The 24,790-nt window shown below is 38.6% G+C and overlaps 1 pseudogene; it reads left to right on the plus strand.

The window, feature by feature from the left end:
• The window catches only part of LOC125472111, a 66,270-nt pseudogene that overhangs the window by 38,079 nt on the left and 3,401 nt on the right, over positions 1–24,790 (plus strand).

Raw genomic sequence — 24,790 nt, forward strand, 5'->3', positions numbered from 1 at the left:
ACCCGTTTGCATGTGTGGTAACCAAGCATCACCAAACTGTAACACCGAAGCTCACAACATATCCTCCAAAGTCTGAATGGTTCTTTCTGACTGTTTGTCCATCTGAGGATGATACGCCATACTATAAAGTAGCCTCATACCCAAAGCTTCCTGAAACGCCACCCAAAACTTAGACGTAAATCTTGGACCACGATCCGAGACAATACTCACAGGGACACCATGGTACTTCACGATCTTCGAGATGAACAACTCGGCTAATCGGCCCAAAGAATACTTCTCCCTCGCTGGAATGAAATGTGTTGACTTAGTAAGCTGATCAACAATCACCCTGAAGGAAGATTTGTGAAAAACAAGTTCATTTGAGCAACATCAACAACATGCAATTAACAATTAAAAGGCGGAATCATGTTTATATGCACTCAAAAACAAAACTTAACCCATGAACTTCAAAGCCTAGTAGATAGGTGAACCAAGACTCAACTCAAAACAAAGTGAGTTGAGAAATCAATACCTTTGTAGATTCCTCTTTGCATAAGCAAAGGCTAATCACCCAAAGAGAGGGTCTTCATTCCTTGCATCTTAGATCCATGGATTTGGATGGATGAAAAGGTTTCTCCAAGTTCCCAAAATTGAGAACCTCTAAGTCTCCACACCAAGGCATATTGTAGAAGAAATGAGTGACCTTGAGGAAGTAAGATTGCTAGATGTTTTCCTCAAGGGTGGCCGGCCATTTCTAGAGAGAAAGGAGAGTTTGTGTTTCTCCAATTTCCCCAAAAAAAACCCTAAATGAATTTTGGCTATAAAGTCACACTTATACCTTAATTCATTTGAGTGGCAAACTTGTAAATAAGTCCAAAACCCACTCTTTCTCTAAATGGCCGGCCTTAGGGTATTCATTGGGCTATTTGGGCCTTTGTGAATCATTATTCATTAAGTTGTCACACAACTTAAGTCAATGGACTTGACGTTCGAAGCCCATTGGGCCTTAAGGTCCAAAACTATCCCGAGGTCTTTTAACGAACTTATTCGTTTGATTAATAATCATATTAATTAATCCTTGCCATAAATAATTAAACCATTTAATTAGTCTTACTCATCTCCGTTGAATCTTCAATCTCTACCTTACACGGTGTACGATCCATTAGGTTCCTTTTAGCGAGGCAGTGGGCGATTCAAACTCTTTCAAATCGATTGTGAATTGAAACTTACTTTCAATTCTCCCGTTAGTGATAATACACTTTTAGGGCTTCCACAAACCATGGTTGACGCCTAGCAGCATGTCATGGTTACCCAAGCTAATCAGAAGAGGTGGAGAACCTATTCAGTTTTAGGATTACAAATGCAATACGGTCTTTCTCTAATACAATACTCTTGACCACATTGTTTGGTTTGATAGTTTATTCATGTCTACTATCCAATGTGAGTCTTGTGCTTATATGATTACCTTGAATGTGATTTGGAACACATTCCTAAATCTCATTCATACTTTGGCCAAAGATTCTTAATCATATCATAGAGTATTCTCCCTCAAACAGTTTGAAGGTTAGAGATCCCTTGTTGCGCATTCACTTGCCTCCATGGCTAAGTGGCTTAACCCCAACGATGCCGTGGACACCCTCCTGATGGAGTGACTTTGACATAATCAAAGATTAAGGACCTAACCACAAGACAACTGTGATGCCTCAGGTCAAAAGACTAATTTGCATTATCCCAACCATGAGTTCTCATGTGACATGAATATGAGAACTCTTCGTTGATCGTGTTCAGTGAACTCATTCTCTATTGAGCACCTACGTACTTGTCTTGATGTCACACACACCAATGACTCGAGACTAGTCACTCTCCCTGAGAGAAGACATAGCATGTACTGATCTTAACGGACTGTCAATGCCCAATTGACAATCCTATGATCAGGAACGTTTAGGATGTGTCAACGAAAGAATGGTCTCATGAATCTAACTTCTTTAGATCGCATTCTTCCAATCACATATTCCTTGGACTTATCGTTTAAGCATATAACATTTATATGAGACGGCTCAAACAATAATCTTTGCCCTTTACATTTAAACTACATTAGTTTGAAATGTCCGTAAAGATCATCATATGATTGGTTTTAGGGCACATTTCCAACAATCTCCCACTTGCACTAGAGCCAATCAGCTTAGTCATCATTGATGATACCTCTTCTGTAATTCATTTCATAAATGGCTGAGTAGTAGGCCTAAACAATGGATATCTATATGTTATCCATAGAAGCAACCTTGAGAATAACGACGTCACCATTATACATGATTCTCAATCATGTGGTTCAGTCTCTCATTTGAGTTCGGACCTTGATGAGACCTTGATTCCCTGGCTTGAGCTATCGCCCCATTAGTGTTATACACTTTCTGGTTGGAACCGAATGGAGAGTTCATGCCTTTCCCATCCAAACAACAATGTTGTAAGCTTCTATATGGCAATATATTTTGCATACATGATGGAACACATTAAAGTCATTTACTTTTAACGTTTCCACCCAAATATCTCTTTAGTCATAATAAAGAGATATCTCATTATCACTTCATTCATAATGAAGAGATATTCTATGATGGATTAGATTCATAATCTAATACATTTACGCTTCCATTACGTTACTCTAATTCTTCCTCATTCTTGAGGAATCCATCCTTAGTATTTCTTAAATACCTAAGGATTCACTTGACAGTTGCCATGGTTCTGATCCTAGGCTTGCACTGATATCATCTTGTACCGTTCTAGGTACAACTTATATCAATGTTTTCATACAATATGTAATACATAAATCACCTTTCTGCGTATGCATAAAGGATTCTATTTACGCATTGATAGGAGCATATTCATGCGACTTAATTAGCTTGTTCTCGTGCATTTATGTTGTGTTTACTTAGTTGTTTTAGTGTTTAAGGCCACTTTTGTGTATTTTCAGATTATAAGGCCAAAGTGTGCAAGAAGATGCAAATTGGAGTCTTTTGGAGCGAAAGAGGAACGAATGAGTTGAAGACTTGAAGAAACGACGAAATCCTACTCCAACGATGAATTCTTACCAAAACGAGGAATCCTACTCAAACAAGGTTTCCTATTTTAGGAAAGTTAACCCTAAGTTTCCCGTTTTGGTAACCTTTCCTAAACTTAAACGTCCATATCTTCTAGCCACTTTGACGGCCTTATAGGCACTTTAGGACAGAAAACCAAGGCCCTAGCCCTATTTCCCTTCCTAGCCGCACCTTTATATTTATGTTTTAATTTCCTATTGTCGTAAGCCTTTGATTTAATTTTAAATAAGCTAGGGTTAGTTTTCTGAAATCATACATTTTTCTAACCCTAGACGCAAAACCCCATCCTTTTTCTCACATCATGCAGCCACCATCTCATTTTAATTATTATTCCATAAACCGTATCCATTCATTCCCATTATTTCACACCCTAATTCCTCCATATTCTAATCAGCCGCAACTTTGAATTCATTCAACATTCCATTTAAGCCGTGACCATTCCATATTCTATTCCATCCGTAGGTTCCCAATTCATGCATTTTTTTTATCTAGCCACCATAAAATAATTTCCATTTAAGCCGTCACCCTTTTTTTCCTCCCATTCAATTTTAAAACCGTAACCTAAAACCATCCCATATTTATTCCAGCCGTGGGTTTTCAATTCATGCCATTGATTATGCAGCCCATTATCCCATTATTGTAACCATAAGCCGCAAATCCCTTTCACCCTTTTATTCCATTCCATCCGCAAAAGGCCATTCTTCTCACCCCCTCTAATTCACGCAGCCACCACAACCATATACTCCCATTATTCAAACCTAATAATTACCATCAGCCGTGACTAACCTCCCAAATTCTCCCACAAAACAACAACAGCCGCAGCACCATATATTTGAATTCCTTCTCTGCCGTGCTTGTCCCCAGCCAGTGCAGCCACTTCCACACACTTCCAATCTGCCCGCAGCCTTCCTCCACCCTTCCAGCCACCATACCAACCTTCCTCCATCACTCCACCACCTTGCCGCACCACCACACTACCCTAAACCCATTCCCAAACCAGAAAATCAACCAAAAACACCATTTAACCTCACTGTCGCAGCAAGGAGAAGAGGAAAGAGGAGCTTCGACGCGCAGAAATTCAAGTGGATTCGTTGGGCGTTCTAGGTGTAATCAACCCTTTATGCTTTATGTTTAAATTCAATTGTATTTCTCTTTTTGTGAACATGAGAGGCTAAATCCCCCTAGTTAGCTAGGGGGTGATTCGAAACCATGTTTATGCTTGCAATATGAATTGATTACTTTTGGTTGGAATTTCATAAGTTGTGGATTCAATTCGTTCATCTATTTGATTGATAACGTATTTGTGTATGTTGATTGAGAGTGCACGCTTAGTTTTCATGCATGAATATGATGCTAGATTATGAGGGAGTTTCACCTAATAGTTACAATCTTATAATCACAAGTAGTGAAGGTCGCTTGAAAACGATCGCGTTGAATGAATTCTTAGCATAAGTTTCATGCAATTCATAGTAACGAATGCTTCGTCAATGCTTATGTTTTTCATAGAACTTAATGATTCTTGCTTGTATCTCTATTATGCAATTCATGTAGGGAACTTGTAGGGAATGTTTTGGGTTGTCGTGTGCAATCATCCAACTTAATAACTTGTGGAAAAACTGAGGGTTAATTAGTGCAATTCACGGTTAATTTGGGGCGTTGAGTTTCATAATTTATCGAAAGACCAACTGAAAATCAAAGTGTATGCAAGTGTGACATGTGTGGAGAAGAACCTTCTAGCTAGCATTCATCCATATTTTCATCACATTCATATTTACATTCTGCCTTAAATTTACAATCTATGCATTTAATTTATTTTCGTCAAAACCACAATCCCCCTTTACCTTAGTGTCTAATTTAGTTAGAAAGTGTCTTAATTTGTGTTTTTAAGTGTTTTGTATTCTTTGAGTCTTTTGATTTGTTTTAGTGTTTTATTGTTTAGTTTTGCATTCTTTGAGTCTAGTTTAGTGTTTTTAACGTTTGTTTTACGTTTTTGAGTCAGTGTCCAAGTGATTTAGTAATCCCTCCTAATCCCCGGTTTAGAACGATCCCTACTTGCATCTTTACTACAATTGTCACAAGAGGGTTTTAATTTGTGTGCTTACTTAGTTCGCATCAAATTTTTGGCGCCGTTGCCGGGGATTAGTAACTTTGCTAATCCCTTGGATTGTTTACTTTCTGATTATTTATTTATTTTGTTGAAGTTTCTGATTTTGTTTTGTTTTTCTTGTTTTATGTACTAGTGCATGACTCGGAGTTCTCAACCGATTCGTGAGCGTATCTCGGACTTTGACAGTGACTTTGAGAGGACTTTGAGGCGAAGGAAGAAGCATCACGAATCAAATCCGCCAAGCCCGGAACCTGAGCTTGACGAACAAGGCCTAGAAGAGGAAGAAGAATCCACGGCAGGGATATTTGAAGAAGTCCAAGGCATGGCGGTGGACAACCGAACACTCAAGGAGCTTTCCGCCTCAGGTTTGGATAATGCCGCACCCTTGTGCATTCAATACCCCACGGCTGCCCAAGGTAAGACGGATGAGTTTGAATTAAAGTCAAGTTTGCTTCATCATATTCCTAAATACCATGGCTTGTCCATGGAAGATCCTAACAAACATTTGAAAGAATTTGAAGTAGTTTGCTCTAGTATGACTCCCGTTACTGTTGACGGAAATATCTTGAAGATGAAGGCTTTTCCATTCTCTTTGATGGATAAAGCCAAAGATTGGTTATATGAGTTAGCTCCCGGCACTGTCACTTCTTGGGAGAGTATGAAGAGAGCGTACTTGGAGAAGTTCTTTCCAACTTCTCGCATCATCCTCCTACGCAAAAAGATAAGCGGAATCCAGCAAGAAGAAGGTGAGTCTTTTCCTTCGTATTATGAACGATTTAAATCACTGGTTGCTTCTTGTCCACAGCATCAGATGAAGGAGGAGTTGCTCTTGCAATATTTCTACGAGGGTCTCCTACCTCTAGAACGTCAAATGCTCGACGCATCGGCGGGTGGAGCATTGGTGGACAAAACGCCCAGGGATGCCAAGGTCTTGATCGCTAACCGAGCATTGAATGCTCAACAGTACGAGGGAGTAGGCCAAAGAGGACCTCCACGGCACCAAGTACATGAGGTAAGTTCAACGTCTGATCTTCATTCACAATTGGCTAATCTTACTTCTATTGTTTCACAGATGGCCGAGGGAATGAAGATACAAGGACCTGTGGTATGTGGCGTATGTTCTATCCAAGGACATGCCTCCGAAAATTGTCCTCAACTCATCGAGAATGGCGGATGGGAGAGTGCGAATGCCATTGGGTTTCAAAGTCAAAATCAGTCAAGACATGATCCATATTCCAACACGTATAATCCGGGGTGGCGAGACCACCCAAATTTCAGGTGGAGGGATTCCCAGCAACCTCAGAATCAAGGAGGCTTTAGGCAACAACCCCCGGGGTTCTTTCCCAAACCCTACGGCCCACCCCAAAATCAAGCCCAATCCGGCCCAAGTGCCTCAGGTACGTCTCTTGACAATGATGCACTCCTTAAGATACTAACTAAGTTGTCTAATGGGCAGGAAGATCAAGCGAAGGCTATGCAAAACCAAGATAAGAGGGTGGATCAACTTGAGAAACAAATTGGGCAGATTGCCGAATTTGTAGGTAAGTTTCGAGATCCCGGACAACTCCCTAGTTCCACCATTCCAAATCCGAAGGGAGGCTTCGAAAGCGCAAAGGCCATATTATTGAGAAGTGGAAAAGAAGTCGGGGCAGGTCCTACACCATCACCATCAAGCCCCGAAGAGGATGAAAAACTAAGAATCGAAGAGGAAGAAACAAGGTTGCCCACGGCAAAGGTGATTCCACCTTTGCCGCAAGTCCCTATGGTCCCAAATATGCCCAATTCGGCCAATAAAGGTAAAAATGTGTTAAATTCAGTTCCTACTAATGTTTTCCCTTCGAATGTTCCTTTTCCTAGTAGGTTCAGGCAAACGAAGAAAGAAGAAGCTGAAAAGGACATCCTTGAGACGTTTCGTAAAGTTCAAGTGAACATACCCCTGTTGGATGCAATAAAGCAAGTCCCGAGGTATGCCAAGTTCTTAAAGGAGCTTTGCAACACGAGGAAGAGGATGTCGACCAAGGAAGTGGTAAAGGTAGGTGAGAATGTGTCCGCCATCTTGCAACGCAAACTACCGCCCAAATGCAAGGATCCAGGTAGCTTTACCATTCCTTGTGTCATTGGGAATACTAGATTTGAATCTGCCATGCTTGATTTAGGTGCTTCTATAAATGTTATGCCATATTCCATTTATGCATCTATGAACTTAGGAGCATTGAAAAATGATGGGGTAATAATACAATTGGCCGATAGATCTAACGCCTATCCAAAGGGAGTTTTGGAAGATGTTCTTGTACAGGTTAATCATTTGGTCTTCCCGGCGGATTTCTATGTCCTTGAAATGGATGAATCGGACCATGCTCCTTCGCTGCCCATTCTACTTGGAAGGCCATTCATGAAGATGGCCCGGACGAAGATTGACGTGTATAGTGGAACTTTGTCCATGGAATTCGATGGGGAAGTTGTTAATTTTAATCTTTCTGATTCCATTAAATACCCTAGTGAGGACCATTCATGCTTTTCTATTGATATAATTGACTCTTTGGCGCAGGGATATCTCGACGATTTGAATGACGATGCGCTTGAAAAAGTCATTACACGAGGCATGGAACTCAAAACAAAGGGGGCAGATTGCATGCATGGCCACGGCATACATTCTCTACTCCATGCCGTGCCCCCTAGTGAGGAATTACTTAAAGTTGTGGCTACCCTTGAGTCCTCACCTAAGCTTGATGGTAAGTATACTAACCGTGAGTCCATTCCCATTTCGACTAACAAATTGCTTCCATCTATAATTCAGGCACCTATCCTTGAACTCAAACCATTACCGGGCCATTTGAAGTACATTTTCTTGGGGGAAGAGGAGACATTACCGGCCATCATTTCTTCATCACTCACGGCACAAGAAGAGGAGAAACTAGTGCGTGTTTTGAAGGAGTTCAAATCTGCCCTAGGTTGGACGTTGGACGTTGGCCGATATCAAAGGTATTAGTCCCGCTACATGCATGCATCACATATTTCTTGAGGAGGGGGCCAAACCAACTAGAGAGGCTCAACGCCGTCTTAACCCTCCGATGATGGAAGTTGTGAAGAAGGAGATAATCAAGCTGTTAGATTGTGGAGTTATCTATCCAATCTCGGATAGTAAGTGGGTGTCACCGATCCAATGTGTGCCGAAGAAATCTGGAGTGACGGTTGTGGAGAACGCGGAGAATGAGCTAGTGCCCACTCGAGTCCAAACCGGTTGGCGTGTATGCACAGACTATAGGAAGATAAACGCCACCACGAGGAAAGACCATTTCCCATTGCCGTTCCTAGATCAAATGTTGGAAAGGTTAGCGGGTCATTCATTTTATTGTTTTCTTGATGGATATTCTGGTTATAATCAAATTGTTATTGCCCCGGATGATCAAGAAAAGACTACTTTTACATGCCCCTTTGGTACATTTGCTTATCGTCGCATGCCATTTGGTTTATGTAATGCACCTGCTACATTTCAAAGATGCATGATGAGCATATTTTCTGATTATGTCGAGAAAATCATTGAGGTTTTTATGGATGATTTCAGTGTGTTTGGTAATTCATTTGATGGTTGTTTGAGTAATCTTAGTTTGATTTTGAACCGTTGTGTTGAAACAAATCTTGTGCTTAATTGGGAAAAATGTCACTTCATGGTTAAACAAGGTATTGTTTTAGGACATATTATTTCTGAAAAAGGCATTGAAGTAGATAAATCTAAGGTAGACCTTGTTCGTCACTTACCCGCTCCAACTTCGGTTAGAGAGGTTCGTTCGTTTCTTGGTCATGCAGGTTTTTATAGGCGGTTCATTAAGGATTTCTCAAAGATTGCACAGCCACTCTGCCGACTGCTGCAAAAGGAGGTGGCGTTTGAGTTTGATGATGCATGCTCCACGGCTTTCAAGCACCTCAAGGAGGCTCTCACTTCGGCTCCCATTATCACACCTCCAGATTGGAGCATTCCATTCGAGTTGATGTGCGATGCTTCGGACTATGCGATTGGTGCTGTTTTGGGGCAGCGAAAGGACAAACAACCTCATGTTATTTATTATGCGTCTAGAACATTAAATGATGCTCAATTAAATTACTCAACCACTGAAAAAGAATTACTTGCTGTGGTATTTGCATTAGATAAGTTTCGGTCATACTTACTTGGGACTAAAGTTATTATTTTTACTGATCATGCAGCTCTCAAGTATTTGCTCACAAAGAAGGAGGCCAAGCCTAGACTAATTCGATGGCTTTTGCTCTTACAAGAGTTTGACATTGAGATTCGGGATAAGAAGGGCGTGGAGAATGTGGTGGCTGACCACCTAAGCCGAATGGTGCATAATGAGGAGCCCCTACCCATTGCAGAGACATTCCCCGATGAACAATTGATGTCCATAAAGGTTAGTACACCTTGGTATGCCGATATAGTTAATTTTTTGGTGGCAAAACGTATTCCAAGTGAGTTCAATAGGCATCAACGTGACAAACTTAGGCATGATGCACGGTTTTATGTGTGGGATGATCCATACTTATGGAAATTTTGTCCCGATCAGATTATACGTCGTTGTGTGCATGATTCTGAATGTCATTCAATCTTGAGTTTTTGTCATACATATGCATGTGGAGGGCACTTTGGCACACAACGCACGGCCCTCAAAGTGTTACAATGTGGATTTTATTGGCCTAGTATTTTTAAGGATGCTAGAACGTTTTGCTTAACATGTGATAAATGCCAAAGAATGGGTGGCATTAGTGCAAAGGACCAAATGCCGCAGGTTTCTATCCTAAATGTTGAAATTTTTGATGTCTGGGGTATTGATTTTATGGGTCCCTTCCCTTCATCGTATGGTTTCATGTATATTTTGCTTGCGGTTGATTATGTGTCAAAATGGGTGGAAGCCAAGGCCACCCGGACTAATGATTCTAAAGTGGTTGCAGAGTTTATTAGAACTAACATTTTTGCAAGGTTTGGAATGCCACGAGTGATCATTAGTGATGGAGGGTCACATTTTTGCAATCGGACCATTGAAGCGTTATTAAGGAAATACCATGTCACCCATAAGGTTTCTACACCTTACCATCCTCAAACGAATGGCCAAGCCGAGGTTTCCAACCGAGAGATCAAGCAAATACTTGAGAAGACTGTTGGGCCAACAAGGAAGGATTGGAGCTTACGGTTAGATGATGCACTTTGGGCGTATCGCACGGCGTACAAAACTCCCATTGGGATGTCACCCTTTCGACTTGTCTATGGCAAGGCGTGCCATCTTCCCGTTGAATTAGAGCACAAAGCACTTTGGGCCATCAAGAAGTTTAACATGAACCTCGATGAAGCAGGAAGTCAAAGGAGATGGCAATTAAATGAGCTTGATGAGATAAGGCACGAGGCGTATGATAATGCAAGCATTTACAAGCAAAAGACCAAAGCTTTCCATGACAACATGATCCGTGGGAAATCATTCTCAATTGGGCAGAAAGTGCTATTGTTCAATTCCCGTTTACGTTTGTTTCCTGGTAAGTTACGTTCTAAGTGGATTGGACCATTTGTTATTACTAATGTTTTTGTTCATGGTGCAGTCCAAATCCAAAGCTTGAAAACGGGACATGAATTCAAGGTGAATGGGCATCGTTTGAAGCCCTATTATGACACCTTTGTGGAGCATGCCGTGGATGACATACCCTTGGAAGCCGTGGGCCCTAGTAAGGAGTGAAGAAGGTTTCGTCCGGCTGGAAGACGTTAAAGCAAGCGCTTCGTGGGAGGCAACCCATGCAATCAACAAAGGAAGAACTTGGGAATCGCTCCACACTCAGATTTGCGTCCCTAAACCCTTTCCTTTGTTGCTTACTTTATGTTATGTGTATTGTGTTTTTAATTGTGTCTAAAACATTGAGGACAATGTTTAGTTTAAGTGTGGGGGGGGGGGTAACATTCTGTTTTGAGACTTTGTGCATGAAATTCGTAGGGTATTACCACCTAACATGTTTAAACTTGTTCTTTGCTGTTTTTAAGTGTTTTTAATCTATTTTAGAGTGTTTTAGTGTGTGTTGACTTAAAAATCGGAAAATACCATAAAAATTTGAAAAATTGTTTTGAAAAACCCAAAAAGAGTTGTTTTTGTGTGTTTGTTTGTGTCGTAGGTCACCTTCCAACACAATGATGAGGATTTGGTTTTTAATTGCATGATGGTTAAAGAAAGTTACAAACATGGTTGGACGTTTGATATACTCTTTGGTTTATGCTTGGTTGTAGTTATAGTTTACGAATTCACACGTAATCACAAAAGAAAAAATCAGTTTTTGTAACATGCTTGAAGGAAAGAACTTAAACAAACGCTACATCCCTGTGAGACTTGAGCCTAAACGTTATTTGGAGAGTTATAATCTTTGCATCATTGTTTTCTAAGTCGTTGCATGATCTCATTATTCTTTGCTTGGTTACTACTTAGAAGGCGTTTCATCACTTAGTTCCAAATGCTAGAACTCATGCCCATTTCATTCAAAGCATGCCATTGATTTGCATAACACATATTCAAGATGAAGTTGTGTAGTGAACACCATAGCCAAATTGCCATATTTCCATTTTCATTTGTTTTGTAGGATTTAACCCCGTTGAGCCTTGTGTAGCCTACTTTCTTTGTTAACCCACATTATCCTCGCCTAGCCTAGATTAGGACCATCCTTACCCTTGTTCTTGAAGCATAGTAAGCATGAATGAATTCCCTTTGATTAATGTGTGGCAGAAAATAAGTGTGGGGGAAGGATTATTGATGTGAGTTGATGTGCCATAGGCACGGTTAGAAAGAAAAAAAAAAAAAAAAAAAAAAAAAAAAAAAAAAAAAAAAAAGAAAAGAAAAGAAGAGAAAAGAAAAAATGAAAAAGAGTTGAAAAGAAAAGAAAAAAAAAAAATGAAAGAAAAAAATTGAAAAGTATTGGTTGTTGAAGTAAGGGTCCAAAACAATGAATTAGGCCCTAAGAGTTGTTTGAATCTCCCCTGTTTGTCTAAAAGTTGATTTCTGCATTCTAAGGGAATTCTAAGTCTTAATTTCATTACTTTACTTGCTAATGCTTAAAGAACTTTTGTTTATCCCTACCTTTCCTTGTTAGCCAACACCCCAAGCCCCGTTACAACCCTTGACTTCTATCTTGAGTGTTGTGCATTTCAATTGTGGAGTTTGAATTTGGTATGAGCATATGGTGTCACTGGTTCTCGCATCTAAGTAGTAGCATTCCATTCATGAGATCATATCTAAACACGTTTAATTACTCCAGAAAGTGCGTTCTTTGTTATAACCTATGTGAGTACTAGTCTTTCATGTTTACATCAATCTGCTCACATATAACTAGTGTAGGGTGTGTAGTCAGAAAATCTGAGTGAAAATTGAGTGCATAACTAGTGAGGAATTGAGGGAATTCTCTAAGGCATGTTACTACATTCAAAATGTGTTTTATTTGATTAAATGCGAACTAGTGAATGGTGACTATGATTAAGTATGTGCTTGAGGGGAAGGAAGACTAAAAGCTATGTGAGTAATGATCTTTGACATGTCATGTTGCATTGGAAATCCCTGAGGCAAACGTTGGAAGGTTTAGGTTATGTTTTGTTTGTTTTGTTTCATTTTGTTTATTTTAGTTGTTTTGTTTTGCTCGAGGACTAGCAAAAGTTAAGTGTGAGGGAATTTGATAGGAGCATATTCATGCGACTTAATTAGCTTGTTCTCGTGCATTTATGTTGTGTTTACTTAGTTGTTTTAGTGTTTAAGGCCACTTTTGTGTATTTTCAGATTATAAGGCCAAAGTGTGCAAGAAGATGCAAATTGGAGTCTTTTGGAGCGAAAGAGGAACGAATGAGTTGAAGACTTGAAGAAACGACGAAATCCTACTCCAACGATGAATTCTTACCAAAACGAGGAATCCTACTCAAACAAGGTTTCCTATTTTAGGAAAGTTAACCCTAAGTTTCCCGTTTTGGTAACCTTTCCTAAACTTAAACGTCCATATCTTCTAGCCACTTTGACGGCCTTATAGGCACTTTAGGACAGAAAACCAAGGCCCTAGCCCTATTTCCCTTCCTAGCCGCACCTTTATATTTATGTTTTAATTTCCTATTGTCGTAAGCCTTTGATTTAATTTTAAATAAGCTAGGGTTAGTTTTCTGAAATCATACATTTTTCTAACCCTAGACGCAAAACCCCATCCTTTTTCTCACATCATGCAGCCACCATCTCATTTTAATTATTATTCCATAAACCGTATCCATTCATTCCCATTATTTCACACCCTAATTCCTCCATATTCTAATCAGCCGCAACTTTGAATTCATTCAACATTCCATTTAAGCCGTGACCATTCCATATTCTATTCCATCCGTAGGTTCCCAATTCATGCATTTTTTTTATCTAGCCACCATAAAATAATTTCCATTTAAGCCGTCACCCTTTTTTTCCTCCCATTCAATTTTAAAACCGTAACCTAAAACCATCCCATATTTATTCCAGCCGTGGGTTTTCAATTCATGCCATTGATTATGCAGCCCATTATCCCATTATTGTAACCATAAGCCGCAAATCCCTTTCACCCTTTTATTCCATTCCATCCGCAAAAGGCCATTCTTCTCACCCCCTCTAATTCACGCAGCCACCACAACCATATACTCCCATTATTCAAACCTAATAATTACCATCAGCCGTGACTAACCTCCCAAATTCTCCCACAAAACAACAACAGCCGCAGCACCATATATTTGAATTCCTTCTCTGCCGTGCTTGTCCCCAGCCAGTGCAGCCACTTCCACACACTTCCAATCTGCCCGCAGCCTTCCTCCACCCTTCCAGCCACCATACCAACCTTCCTCCATCACTCCACCACCTTGCCGCACCACCACACTACCCTAAACCCATTCCCAAACCAGAAAATCAACCAAAAACACCATTTAACCTCACTGTCGCAGCAAGGAGAAGAGGAAAGAGGAGCTTCGACGCGCAGAAATTCAAGTGGATTCGTTGGGCGTTCTAGGTGTAATCAACCCTTTATGCTTTATGTTTAAATTCAATTGTATTTCTCTTTTTGTGAACATGAGAGGCTAAATCCCCCTAGTTAGCTAGGGGGTGATTCGAAACCATGTTTATGCTTGCAATATGAATTGATTACTTTTGGTTGGAATTTCATAAGTTGTGGATTCAATTCGTTCATCTATTTGATTGATAACGTATTTGTGTATGTTGATTGAGAGTGCACGCTTAGTTTTCATGCATGAATATGATGCTAGATTATGAGGGAGTTTCACCTAATAGTTACAATCTTATAATCACAAGTAGTGAAGGTCGCTTGAAAACGATCGCGTTGAATGAATTCTTAGCATAAGTTTCATGCAATTCATAGTAACGAATGCTTCGTCAATGCTTATGTTTTTCATAGAACTTAATGATTCTTGCTTGTATCTCTATTATGCAATTCATGTAGGGAACTTGTAGGGAATGTTTTGGGTTGTCGTGTGCAATCATCCAACTTAATAACTTGTGGAAAAACTGAGGGTTAATTAGTGCAATTCACGGTTAATTTGGGGCGTTGAGTTTCATAATTTATCGAAAGACCAACTGAAAATCAAAGTGTATGCAAGTGTGACATGTGTGGAGAAGAACCTTCTAGCTAGCATTCATCCATATTTTCATCACATTCATATTTACATTCTGCCTTAAATTTACAATCTATGCATTTAATTTATTTTCGTCAAAACCACAATCCCCCTTTACCTTAGTGTCTAATTTAGTTAGAAAGTGTCTTAATTTGTGTTTTTAAGTGTTTTGTATTCTTTGAGTCTTTTGATTTGTTTTAGTGTTTTATTGTTTAGTTTTGCATTCTTTGAGTCTAGTTTAGTGTTTTTAACGTTTGTTTTACGTTTTTGAGTCAGTGTCCAAGTGATTTAGTAATCCCTCCTAATCCCCGGTTTAGAACGATCCCTACTTGCATCTTTACTACAATTGTCACAAGAGGGTTTTAATTTGTGTGCTTACTTAGTTCGCATCACGCATTATTTCTTTGGGAGTCAAAGGGTACATTCCCTTTGAGAAGAACAACTTCCTAGTCTCACTAGAATTGTCATTCTAATTGAAGTTTATCATCATATGAGAAACTTCCTAGCATCTCTTGTCTATTTTAGGGATTGATATAATCCAATTATATCTTGAAATCTATCATTATAGATTTCCATCCCATGTATATAGACTATGTCTCCCATATACATTCTATCATTATAGAATGTTTAAAGTCATAACTTTAACGATGAAGAATTCCTTTCATTTTCAAAATTAATATATATCATGTATATATATTCAAATTTAGGAATATGATCAACTCCCACTAATCTTTTGTAAACCTAGTAAACAAAAGATTCATTTACATCTTTATGAGAAATCAAACAATTGATCTTTTCTCATAAGACACTTATAGCTCCCACTAGCTTGCTAAGATCCATGATGGATGGATCTCTACAACTAACATGTCTTAGAAGTATATATCATATATATATGGGTAATTGATAATGTCCAACGAACTAAATCTTATTTATGTTCATTCTTCTCCTAATGGAGAAATTCATTATCTTACGATGCTACTTTCCTTGATATTTTTCAAGGAAATTAATCTAAAGTGTTACTTTTTTCTTGGATCAAATCTAAGGAGGTAAATACTTTAGACATCTTACTCATCTACTTACATTTCTTGAATTCTTTGAAACCTTTTGCAAAGTATTCGGACTTGTGTTTATTCAAAATAAACTATAGTCCAACCGAGAGTGATCTTCGGTGAATGTCATACAACATGAGTAGTATTATGTTGTGGACAAGTGCCACTAACATCTAAGTGAATTAACCTCAACAACTTTGTGATTCTTTCTTCTTTCCAAAAGAATAAAGATTCGAACATTTCGCCTCTATACAATTTTAACAAGAAGGTATTGGATCCGGATCTAACGATCCAAAGCATCCATCTATGACCAACTCGTAACTTATGTTTTAGAGGTATCACAACTCAGTTGGGATTAGTCACTACCTTGCAACCTTTTGGGTTTTAAGCATCATCGTATTTTAAACAGTAAAACTACCACATCATCTCTACTATAGAGACAACCAATTAAATTACAATAATCTAATTATTGATTAATAAAGAACAATGTTTTGTCAAACAAAACATTCATCCATCTCTACTATAGTGACGGATTTAAGTTCCTTAAAATTGGAATGTAAAGACAATCTTTAGTATTTTCCAATTTCTTTGGTAGTTCATATGAGGAAGTAAGTACAATCCGCTTTTGCAGAGATCTATATTTTATTCACTTTCCGAATGTGAAGTACTTTCTCTTCTCTCATTAATCTTCTACTTTTTATTAGCACACTTTTACAACAATTGTAAAACATAGTTGCTAATACAGAATCATGTATTCAAGTTGAAGAACCAACTGTTTTGAATTATTCAAGAACATTTTACAACACCTTCGAAAGGTGTGTTCTTTGACACTTGCAAGACATTTCTTGCAAATACCCCTTCCAATGTCCATCCTTTCATAAAGAAAGTTTGCTCCCTTGGAGTTATTTTGCCTTCTTCATTTGACTTCCCTTTTGACTACAATAGTCATGGTCCCTAAACTCCCACTATCTCTCTTGAAACTTATTTCAAATGTGTTATACACATCAAACGATTTGGAGAGCGTGCGGTTATTGTTCACTATATAGTTTACAATAAACTTAGTGAACCATTAGGATAGGGACACAAAGGTGAAGTCCTTGCCTAGTTTCCGTCTCGTTAAGTGGTTTAACACTTCAACACTCAATGATTCAAAATCATCATAAGTCCATATAAATGGACTATTTTTGTCAACCAACCATTATGTTCTAAACATAATAACAAACTTTCAAGAGTTGTTCAAGGCAACTCTCATTTCTTCATACAACAATTTGTAAGTGAAGAATCATGGCACATAAAGTGTCCATGCCCTTGTGCTTACTTCTCAAGTTCCTTGTTCGTGTAACAAAGAGACAAGCACTAGAGTTTGCATTGTCCTCTTCATGGTAGACTTATCTAACATGTTCTTCCATTGATACATTATCAATAGGAAGATTGTGAGGATGAGACTACTTAGGTACTTTTACAATCCATTCAAGACAATCTATGGGATTGTGGTACCAAGTTCGGAAACTAAAGCGTTCGGTTTTTCTTTGTCAAGTTTTGGATAGCGTTTGCAAATATATTGGTAAACAAATACATAACGAATATAAATTGATTGATTTTAAGCCATTTGATTCGGGTCTTTAAATCAAATAGCACCACCCACTATTTTTGGCAAATTCCATATCCCTCATCGGAATTCGAGAGTTTTGTTGAACTCTTAGCAGGGTATGGGAGACTCACCATTACCAAGCCCACCTCAGAATTATATCATTTTGGTTAGCAAAAATAATGATGAGAGAATAACACTTTAGTCATTTACAACTCTTGTAATTACCCATCTAGTTTGGCCTCTAGAGAATGAATGCCTCAGAATTATATCATGTTGGCACCATTGCACTTAGTTAAGTTATTCCCACCATGCTTAGTTTATGTAGAGGTTCAAGCACAACCTCAGAATTATATCATGTTGGTCATACTCGTTGTCTACACTCACCTCATCATATGTTTATGGACTCCTCCTGGATGTAAGCACATACTTTGTACTTCCCCATTATAGGGTGAAGCCGGTGCATGAGTCACAAACGATTGGAGCCCACCATGGTGGAAGGCCTACGAAGAGATATTCAAAGCATCTCTCGCTTATCAACTTAATAATGGTTTGTTGAGGGTTTTAGGTCTCATCACATATAAACATACATTTTAATCCAATTAAAACATTTTGGTCCTATTACAACTATTGGTCCATATAATTGATTTAGTAGTATATAATACTCCCACTATGCTTTTAAAACGGTTTTTAAAGCAAGACTATATGCTACTACTAACATAAGATTTGCATTCATTGATGGACTATATAGTTGCCTTAGGGCCTTAGGATGACTATGAACCTTTGATTAGATCCAACACGAGCCTTGTGTTGAATCTCGGTCTAGGGATGGTGATTGATTTTAGTTACACGTTTAATCACATTAAGGTGTGTTGTCTTATTGGGCGTTGGACCCAACTACTCCAATTTCATGCATATCGAATAAAACAAGAAAGGAGTACTTCAAAGTAAATAAGAGCTTATGCTCTTTTACAACAATTGATCAAATCAAATTACTTTAAAGTAAAGAAGAGCCTATGCTCTTTTACAACAATTGATCATATCAAATTACAACCAAAATTTAATCTACACATTCCCATGGTTCAAACAAATTTGAAACGGCCATTCACATAGCTCAATTATCGTAGGCTAAGGTTCATAATCACCCTTTCTTTAATTAATTAACGCTTTAACTAATTAAACTTGAATGCAACATTTTCATTTGGTTTTTGTATCCATAGAATTGATTTAAATGGAGCTAAATGAAATGAAAATCCAATTCTCATTTAAAGAGACAAAACAATTTTTGTTCTACCTAATTTGGGCCAAAATGCTATGACCTCAACTTTTGGGCCATTTTGCAAAACTTAAACTTTTGGGGTCACTTTGTAAAAACACAAAAGTCCACTACTTCATGTAATTACAACTAGAACCCAAAAAATTTCTACAAAAGCTAAAACTTCATTAAAGGAGCAAAACAATTTGTCCTTTTAGTGATTTTGGACCTTTACGTAAAAACGTAAACTTTTGGGTCAAAGTACAAATACACAAAAGTATCAAAATTTTATGTAATTGCATAAAAGCCCCACAAGGACCCTAATTGAGTAGGGTGGCCGGCCATTGAAGCAAAGTATATAAAAAAATTTCAAAGTTTTGTAAGTGGGGTGTGTGAAATGGAATAAATCATTACACACCTACCCACTAAAATTTCTTTAATTTTTCAAAACAAATATCTAAGATATTTAAACATAAGAAATATTTCAAAACAAAAACTTTATGAAATAAATCAAAACTTTGAATCAAAACACCAAACCTTTTGTTCTTGGCAAGAACATATCAAGAACAATGAAGAACATCCATGAAAACCCATAAGAGCTCTATGAACATTCTTCACCCAAAAACATACCAAAACCACTCAAACTTAAGGGAAATAACATACAACCATACTAGGGTACATAGGGGTTCCAAAAGTCACTTTAAAACACTTTTAACAAGTCAAACAAGAACCCAAAAATCCACCCTTTGGATTTGGCCGAATTTCCCCAAAAACATGGCACCAAATTTTAGCTCCAAAATTCATGCTCATATGAACTACATCTACAACATTTGAGATGGCAAATTTTCTAACAAAATTTACATTCAAAGAAGCAAGAATAAAGCTTGTAACAATTACAACATTCAAATCACAAACTATGAACTACAAAACCCAAAAGGATTCACCAACTACTAGACTTAGGCTCTTGATACCACTTGAAGGAAGATTTGTGAAAAACAAGTTCATTTGAGCAACATCAACAACATGCAATTAACAATTAAAAGGCGGAATCATGTTTATATGCACTCAAAAACAAAACTTAACCCATGAACTTCAAAGCCTAGTAGATAGGTGAACCAAGACTCAACTCAAAACAAAGTGAGTTGAGAAATCAATACCTTTGTAGATTCCTCTTTGCATAAGCAAAGGCTAATCACCCAAAGAGAGGGTCTTCATTCCTTGCATCTTAGATCCATGGATTTGGATGGATGAAAAGGTTTCTCCAAGTTCCCAAAATTGAGAACCTCTAAGTCTCCACACCAAGGCATATTGTAGAAGAAATGAGTGACCTTGAGGAAGTAAGATTGCTAGATGTTTTCCTCAAGGGTGGCCGGCCATTTCTAGAGAGAAAGGAGAGTTTGTGTTTCTCCAATTTCCCCAAAAAAAACCCTAAATGAATTTTGGCTATAAAGTCACACTTATACCTTAATTCATTTGAGTGGCAAACTTGTAAATAAGTCCAAAACCCACTCTTTCTCTAAATGGCCGGCCTTAGGGTATTCATTGGGCTATTTGGGCCTTTGTGAATCATTATTCATTAAGTTGTCACACAACTTAAGTCAATGGACTTGACGTTCGAAGCCCATTGGGCCTTAAGGTCCAAAACTATCCCGAGGTCTTTTAACGAACTTATTCGTTTGATTAATAATCATATTAATTAATCCTTGCCATAAATAATTAAACCATTTAATTAGTCTTACTCATCTCCGTTGAATCTTCAATCTCTACCTTACACGGTGTACGATCCATTAGGTTCCTTTTAGCGAGGCAGTGGGCGATTCAAACTCTTTCAAATCGATTGTGAATTGAAACTTACTTTCAATTCTCCCGTTAGTGATAATACACTTTTAGGGCTTCCACAAACCATGGTTGACGCCTAGCAGCATGTCATGGTTACCCAAGCTAATCAGAAGAGGTGGAGAACCTATTCAGTTTTAGGATTACAAATGCAATACGGTCTTTCTCTAATACAATACTCTTGACCACATTGTTTGGTTTGATAGTTTATTCATGTCTACTATCCAATGTGAGTCTTGTGCTTATATGATTACCTTGAATGTGATTTGGAACACATTCCTAAATCTCATTCATACTTTGGCCAAAGATTCTTAATCATATCATAGAGTATTCTCCCTCAAACAGTTTGAAGGTTAGAGATCCCTTGTTGCGCATTCACTTGCCTCCATGGCTAAGTGGCTTAACCCCAACGATGCCGTGGACACCCTCCTGATGGAGTGACTTTGACATAATCAAAGATTAAGGACCTAACCACAAGACAACTGTGATGCCTCAGGTCAAAAGACTAATTTGCATTATCCCAACCATGAGTTCTCATGTGACATGAATATGAGAACTCTTCGTTGATCGTGTTCAGTGAACTCATTCTCTATTGAGCACCTACGTACTTGTCTTGATGTCACACACACCAATGACTCGAGACTAGTCACTCTCCCTGAGAGAAGACATAGCACGTACTGATCTTAACGGACTGTCAATGCCCAATTGACAATCCTATGATCAGGAACGTTTAGGATGTGTCAACGAAAGAATGGTCTCATGAATCTAACTTCTTTAGATCGCATTCTTCCAATCACATATTCCTTGGACTTATCGTTTAAGCATATAACATTTATATGAGACGGCTCAAACAATAATCTTTGCCCTTTACATTTAAACTACATTAGTTTGAAATGTCCGTAAAGTATCATCATATGATTGGTTTTAGGGCACATTTCCAACACACCCAAATGCCGTCAAAACCATTATGTGTACGCGGAAGCTTGTACACAAAATCCATAGTAATATTTTCCCATTTCCACTCTGGAACGGGAAACGGCTGCAACAACCCAAACGGTTTCTTCCTTTCCGCCTTGACTTGCTGACAAACAACACACCAACTGACATACTCAGCTATCTCCCTCTTCATACCCGGCCAATGATAAAACGGTCGAATGGTAGGATACATTTTAGTAGCTCCTGGATGCATAGTGATAGGAGCATATTCATGCGACTTACTTAGCTTGTTCTTGTGCATTTATGTTGTGTTTACGTAGTTATTTTAGTTTTTAAGGCCACTTTTGTGTATTTTCAGATTATAAGGCCAAAGTGTGCAAGAAGATGCAAATTGGAGTCTTTTGGAGCGCAAGATGCAAATTCCTACTCCAACGATGAATTCCTACCAAAACGAGGATTCCTACTCAAACAAGGATTCCTACTTGAAGTAGGAAAGTTAACCCTAAGTTTCCCGTTTTGGTAACCTTTCCTAAACTTAAACGTCCGTATTTTCTAGCCACTTTGAAGGCCTTGTAGGCACTTTAGGACACAAAACCAAGGCCCTAGCCCAATTACACAACCTTGCCGTGCCTTAACCCTAGTTCCCTTCCCTTGCCGTGAAAGGGGGGGGCACTTTTGTCCAATGTTGTGCACTTAAAACCTATTTCTTTCTCCTAACCTAACCCTAGCTGCACCCTTTAATCATTCCCTCTTTAATTTCTGATTTTATTTCCTAAATTCTAGAAGCCTTTGAATTTATTTTAGTTAATAAAAACAAGCTAGGGTTTTATTTCTGAAATCATATATGTTTTAAACCTCTAGCCGCACCCTATTCTATTCATTCACACTTTTCATTCATTCACCAACATATCAGCCGCATCTCCCATCCATCATCCATAAACCCTAAGCCTTCTAGTTCTAATCTCAGCCATACCCTTTAATTGAACCCTAGAGCCTTTTCATTCATTCATATATATTCTATTTTTCAGCCATTCACCCTAAGCCGTCACTACCATCAGCCACATTCTCTCCCATTCTCTCCCTTTTGCCGCAGCCACCATCACCCAAAACCATTCAATCCATACATTCCCCCTCCATTCCAGCCTTCCCCCATCCTTGCCGCAGCCACCATAACCCTTCCAGCCACCATCCACACCTCCATACACCTTCCCATCACATTGCCGCACCACCAAACCTCCCTAAATCTATCCCCAACCCAAAATAACATCCAAATCATCCATACAACCTCTCTACCGCAGCAAGGAGAAGAAGAAAGAGGAGCTTAGACGCGCTGAAATTCAAGTGGATTCGTTGGGCGTTCTAGGTGTAATCAAACCTTTGTTCTTTATGTTTAAATTCGATTTTATTTCTCTTTCTGTGAACATGAGAGGCTAAATCCCTAGTTAGCTAGGGGGTGATTCGAAACCATGTTTATGCTTGCAATATGAATTGATTACCTTTGGTTGGAATTTCGTGAATTGTGGATTCAATTTGTTTAACTGCTTGATTGATAACTTATTTGTGTATGTTTATTGAAAGTGCACGCTTAATTTTCATGCATGAATATGACGCTAGAATATAAGTGAGTTTCACCTAATAGTTATGAACTTATATTCACAAGTAGTGGAGGTTGCTTATAAACAATCGCGTTAAATGAATTCTTGGCACTAGTTTCGTGCTCATCATACTAACGAATGCCTCGTCAACACTTATAGTTTTCATGATGCTTAATGATCTTTGATTGTATCTTTATTGTGCTTTCCACGTAAAGGACTTTTGGAGAATGTTTTGAATTGCGTATGCGCTGTCCCATCCAATTCGTTAACTTAAGGAGAACTTGACGGTTAATTTAAGCGGACCTAATTAACCCGGGGTGTTGAGTTTCATAATTTATCGAAAGACCAACTGAAAATCATCTTGTATGCAAGTGTAACATGTGTGGAGAAGAACCTTCTAGTTAGTATTTCATTCATATTTTCATCACATTCATATTTACATTCTGCCCTTAATTACAATCTGTGCATTTAGTTTAATTTCGTCAAAACCTCAATCCCCCTTTACTTTAGTGTCCAATTTAGTTAGAAAGTGTCTTAGTTTGTGTTTCTAAGTGTTTTGATTCATTTTATTACCCAAATTCGTCCAAAGTAGTCAACGTGCTCAAAACTGCCCAGAATGTGTTTTTAAGGCAGTTTTAAGTGTTTTGGGTGCTGTTTGAGTCTTTTGGTTTGTTTTAGTGTTTTTATATTTTAGTTTTGCATTCTTTGAGTCTAGTTTAGTGTTTTAAACTTTATTTTACGTTTTTGAGTCAGTTTCCAAGTGATTTTGCAATCCCTCATAATCCCCGGTTAAGAACGATCCCTACTTATACATATACTACAACTGTCACAGGAGGGTTTTAATTTGTGTGCTTACTAAGTTCGCATCAAATTTTTGCCGCCGTTGCCGGGGATTAGCAACTTTGCTAATCCCTTGGATTGTTATTTTCTGTTTGTTAATTTTGTTAAAGTTTCTGACCTTGTTTTGTTTTTCTTGTTTTAGGTACTAGTGTATGACTCGGAGTTCTCAACCGATTCGTGAGGATATCTTGGACTTTGACAACGATTTTGAGAGGACTTTGAGACGAAGGAAGAAGCAACACGAATCAAATCCGCCAAGCCCGGAACCTGACCTTGAAGAACAAGGCCTAGAAGAGGAAGAAGAGGCCACGGCAGGGATCTTTGAAGAAGCCACGGCAAGTGTATTTAAAGAACCACAAGGCATGGCCGTGGACACCCGGACACTCAAGGAGCTTTCCGCTTCGGGATTGGATAATGCCGCACCCTTGTGTATCCAATATCCCCCACCGGCCGAAGGCAAGACCGAGGAGTTCGAGTTGAAGTCAAGTTTGCTTCACCACATTCTGAAATACCATGGGTTGTCCATGGAGGATCCGAACAAGCATTTGAAGGAATTCGAGGTGGTGTGTTCAAGCATGACTCCCGTCAACGTCGACGGAAGCATTTTGAAGATGAAGGCTTTTCCATTCTCTTTAATGGACAAAGCCAAGGATTGGTTGTACGACTTAGCTCCCGGAATCGTCACATCATGGGAGAGTATGAAGAGGGCATTTCTGGAGAAGTTTTTCCCAACTTCTCGAATCATCCTTTTACGTAAAAGGATAAGTGGAATTCAGCAAGATGAAGGTGAGTCTTTTCCTACGTATTATGAACATTTTAAATCTCTTGTTGCTTCTTGTCCACAACATCAGATGAAGGAGGAGTTGCTTCTGC

The sequence above is a fragment of a genome, unplaced genomic scaffold (assembly GCF_019419815.1).
Source record: "Pyrus x bretschneideri cultivar Hongxiangsu unplaced genomic scaffold, Pyrus_bretschneideri_v1 Contig64, whole genome shotgun sequence".
Lineage (NCBI taxonomy): Eukaryota > Viridiplantae > Streptophyta > Magnoliopsida > Rosales > Rosaceae > Pyrus > Pyrus x bretschneideri.